This window comes from Coenobita brevimanus, chromosome 78 (assembly GCF_032717465.1).
Source record: "Coenobita brevimanus isolate Jiangsu-jjx chromosome 78, ASM3271746v2, whole genome shotgun sequence".
NCBI classification, from domain to species: Eukaryota; Metazoa; Arthropoda; class Malacostraca; order Decapoda; family Coenobitidae; genus Coenobita; species Coenobita brevimanus.
The window spans coordinates 33,317,751-33,322,750 of record NC_137031.1 but is presented as its reverse complement, the minus strand read 5'-3'; positions in this window follow the sequence as shown (position 1 = coordinate 33,322,750).

The window sequence follows — 5,000 nt, the reverse complement described above, 5'->3', positions numbered from 1 at the left end:
TGTTAGGGAGCTTTTTTACCTGACAGAAAGGGGCCTATGTCTAACCATCCTTAACACCTACCCTCTTGCGAATAATCAATCCCCCTGGCTCAGTAGATTTCTGGAGATGGGCAGAATTTAATTTAAAAAAAACTCAAAGATAATACGTAGCCATATTTATTTATATATATATATATATTTTTTTTTTAAGAACTGACCATAGACAGAAAGAAATCGAAACGACGTAAAGAAAATGAGGGAGTTAAATTTTAGTGTTACTCTGGGTATTTGTGAAGTATTAAAAGCAATAGCATTTTTTAAAGATATGAGTTTTATTGTGGAAATGCAATAAAATGGCAACATAAAAGAGTCCAAGGCAATTACAGCCACACAAAGCCCCTTAAAACACTCACACCATAACCACTGTACACCGATTAACTCCCCTCTCCCATCCCCTCTAGTCCACTCTTCCCATCCCCATCCTGGCCCCCCTCCCTCCCCCCTCCTTACACTAGGATTACCACCTTCCCCTCTTAACTTCCCCCACCCTCCCTTCCTAGTCCCAACCTTGGATCCCTACCTTCTCGACCCCCTCCTCTCCCCACCCTAGCTCCCCCACCTTCCCATCCTAACTCCCCACCCCTGCCTCTCTTCTCCTTCCCTGGGTCCCTCCCTATAGTCCCCCTTCTCCTTCCCCAACCCTCCCCACTTCCCACTCCCATACCCTAGCCTCCATCTCTCCCTCCTTCCCTAACTATCCCCATGTCTCTCCTTCCTCCCCCCTCTCCCCCTTCTTCCGGCCGCCGCACCCCGTCTAGCGAAGCCTGAACCGGCGTGATTATGCTGCCTTTAGTGGCGGATCCTCCTCGTGTTGCTGTAACCGCGCCTCGCCGGGGTCAGCACGTGCAACAGCTGTGCAATGAGGCGTGCGAACTGCAAGGGTCAGATGGGTGTGGAGTTTTGCTTTGTTGTGTTTCCTCTCTCTCTCTCTCTCTGTCTCTCTCTCTCTCTCTCTCTTTCTCTCTCTCTCTCTCCAGTGGTCAGATGGGTGTGGAGTTTTGCCTTGTTGCTCTCTCTCTCTCTCTCTCTCTCTCTCTCTCTCTCTCTCTCTCTCTCTCTCTCTCTCTCTCTCTCTCTCTCTCTCACTAACTTCCTCCCTACTCAATAAGCCTCGTGATTTACTACGAGGGTTGTTAAAGCCCTCTCCACTAATGGTATGCTTGTGTAAGGAGAGAGGGAGGGAGAGAGAGAGAGAGAGAGAGAGGTAAAAATAAAGTGATAATGACGGGAAGAAAAATAATTATTGTGAATGTATAACCACTCAAAAGAATTACCAAAATGGAGAAGAAATCAACACACACACACACACACACACACACACACACACACACACACACACACACACACACACACACACACACACACACACACACACACACACACACACACACACACACTTCCAGTTCGATTTTAAATACTGTATATCCTCCTTTAACCCGTTCACTGCTACACAACCGTCCTAAGATAAATAAAATCGTAAGTAAGAAGCAAGATTATAAATATACGAGGCCTTTCAGCTCTATAGATTAATGAAAAAAACAAGTAAAAAGGGGGAAAAAAACAGAAGAGTAAAAGAGATAGGGAAAACTGAAAAAGGGGGAGGAAGGAGAAGAAGAACATCAATAAGAAGTTAGATGAAAAAAAAAGGCCAACAGAAAAATTAAACAGGGAGAAAGCATGATTTGTAAAAAAAAAAAAAAAATGCTGAAAGGAATATTTATAAACAAAAGAACAGAAAAGAAAACGAGTATTAGGAGAAAAAGGTAAAAGGAAAAAGAAAATGTTAAAAGGAGAGGAAGGGAGATGAAAAAAAAAACTGAGAAAGAAAGAGAAATGGTGTGGAAACCTGAGAGGTGATAAAGAGGGAGAGGGAAAGAGATGATATTGCTGGGGAAAACGTGTGTGTGTGTGTGTGTGAGAGAGAGAGAGAGAGAGAGAGAAAAAAAGAGAGAGAGAGAGAGAGAGAGAGGAACACAGACATCAGGAGAGGCAGCGAACTATGACTGCATGTCTGAGGTTGCGGATGTGTGTGTGTGTGTGTGTGTGTGTGAGAGAGAGAGAGAGAGAGAGAGAGAGTGAGAGAAAGAGAGAGGGGGGGAGGATAAGAAAATGATTAAGGTGATAAAGAATACAGTTAAAGAAGAAAGAGAGAAAGGAAGTATATGAGGGGGAAGAACAGGAAAAGAAGAAAAGAAAGTGAAGGAGAAAGTAGTGGAGGAAAGAAAGAAAAGTGAAAAGGAAAATGAGAAGGGAGAGAAAGAGGAGAATATGTTGCTGAGATATGAAAAGAGGAGGAGGAAAACGAGAGAGGGAAAGAATGGAAGCGGGGAGGATGGTGATTATAGAAAGTTGAGGGGGAAATGTGTGTGTGTGTGTGTGTGTGTGTAAGAGAGAGAGAGAGAGAGAGAGAGAGAGAGAGAGAGAGCAGAATGTAAAGGAAAAATTAATAACTGGAAGAGTATGAGAGGGAACAAAACATGAAAATGATGATGATGATGATGATGAGGAGGAGGAGGAGGAGACGAAAGGGAAGAAGAAGAAGAAAAAGAAGAAAGGAGGGGAGGAGGAGAAGAAGAGGAAGAAGAAGAAGAAAGGAGGAGGAGGAGGAGTCAGCTGTAGGAGGAGGAAATAACAGTCTGAGTAAAAAGTAAGGAGGCTAAAAAGTTGCTTTCAGTGTCCCAGCTCGACTGTCACCGCATTTCCTCCCATTCTCTGCCTTCTTCCTTACTTCACCCTTTCTTTTCCCTTCTTCCTCCTTTTCTTCCTTCCTCCTTCTCCCATCCTCTTCCGGCTTCCATTACGTCACCCATTTTTTTGTCCCTCTTTCCTCCCTTCTTCCTTCTTCCTTCGTCTTCCTCCTCCCTCATCTTCCCTTTTTTATTTCCCATTTCATTTTTTTCCATTTTCTCCTCTCCACTCCTCTTCCTTATTCCTTATTTTCTTCTTCCTTTTCTCTCCCTTCCTCTTTCTCTTCCCTGTCTTCCTATCTGTCCCTTCATCTTTCTCTCCTTGCATTTCTTTCCATTCTCTCCCCTCATCATCCCTCCCATCCTCCTCATTCCCTTCCTTCACCTTTCTATTTTTTTCCCTTTCTTATCTTTTGCCCTCTATTGTTCTTTCACTCTTCCCTCCTCTTCCTTTCCTCCTCTTTTTCTTTGTCCTCCCTTTATCCTTTCTCACTTCCTCCTTCATCTTTGTTATGCCTCCCCTTTTTACACCTGCGAGCGGAGGTACATTGTTATTGGGCCTGTGTGTGTGTGTGTGTGTGTGTGTGTGTGTGTGTGTCTGTCTGTCTGTCTGTCTGTCTGTCTGTCTTTCATATGTGTATCTATCTATTTGTGTGTCTGTATATCCAAATGTAAGCAATTTTTATCTATTTTGAACCAGACTTGGTGAAAAGGTTGAGGGTTAGCAAAGTTTATTATACTCTTCATCTCCCTTTTCGTTGTATTCTCTTGTTCTCTCATTGTCCTTCCTCCCTTCTCATGTCCTCTTCATTTCTTCCTTAGCTTCTTGTCTTCCTCTTATTCCTCTGTTTCGTATCTCTTTCTTTCCCACTCACTTTTCCTCATCTTTTCATAACTCCTTCCCCTCTTTCTTTCTGTCATCTCACACTCTTTCTTTTTCATTTTCTCCCTCTGTCCACGCTTTCCTCTTGCCTCATTTCTACGCATTTTCATTTTTCACTTTATTATTCTGTCTCTCTCGTACTGTCTCCCTTTTTTTTTCTTTTTTTTTTTTTTTTTGGCCTCGTGGTTTCTTCCCTGACTCGTGTTTCAAATCTGCCATCACTTTTTCTCCTTGTTGCGAATTTCTTTTGTCTCCCTTTTTATCTCACAGCTATTCTCATTTTTCTTTATCTTCCCTTCTTCTTCCCTCCCTGCCCTTCCTTCTTTCCCTCATTCTTTCCTTCCTTCTTTCTTCTCCTTTTTCCGTCTTTCCTCCTCCTTCTTTCCTCTCCCCTCCTTCCTCTTCCTTTCTTCCTTTTCTTTCTCTTCGTTTACATCATTCCTCTCTCCTTTTCAGTCCCTTCTGCCAGTCTTTCCTCTCCCGCCTCTTTCTCTCTTTCTTTTGCTCCGTCTCTTCTTTCTCCTCCCTCCATTCCTCCTCCTCCTTCCTCTTTAGTCCTCAGGCATAATCTTTATAATTTATATTTTGCTTGTTCCTTCTTTTCCGGGTTGCATTTTCGTGGTCGGTAGGGTGGTTCTCTCTCTCTCTCTCTCTCTCTCTCTCTCTCTCTCTCTCTCTCTCTCTCTCTCTCTCTCTCTCTCTCTCTCTCTCTCTCTCTCTCTCTCTCTCCTTCCTTCCTCCTCCCACTTCCTCTTCCTCCGTCTCCTCTCCTCCGCTTCCCCTCGGGCTTCCGCTCAAGAAGGAAAAACTCTTCTTTTTCTTTCTTTCTTTTCTCGTCTTCCTGCGTATTCCCCAGACTTGATTCTCTCTCTCTCTCTCTCTCTCTCTCTCTGATACGAGATTCTTCTGGTTTTCTCATGCGTAGATTTTTAGTTCTTTCTTTACCACCAGTATTATTTTTTCTTGTTTTACGTCTTTCCCTCCTTTTTCCTCTTTTTCTCCCTCCTCTTTTTTCTTTCATCTCTTCTCCCTCTTTGTACACCCTCTTTTTCTCTCGTTCTTCTCTTTTCCTTATTCCCTTCTTCATCACCCTCTTCTTCCTTCTTCAACTTTTTACCAGTCTGTTCCTCCTTCTCTTTGTCGCTTCCAACTTCTTTGTCCTTCCTTTTTCTTCCCTTTTCCTTCCTTTTTCTTCCCTTTTCCTTCCCTTTTCTTCCCTTTTCCTTCCATTTTCTTCCCTTTTCCTTCCTTTTTCTTCCCCTTTTCCTTCCCTTTTCTTCTCGTTTTCCTTCCCTTTTTTCCCTCCTTTTTCTTCCCTTTTTCCTTCCTTTTTCTTCCCTTTTTCCTTCCTTTTTCTTCCCTTTTTCCTTCCTTCTTCTTCCCTTTTTCCT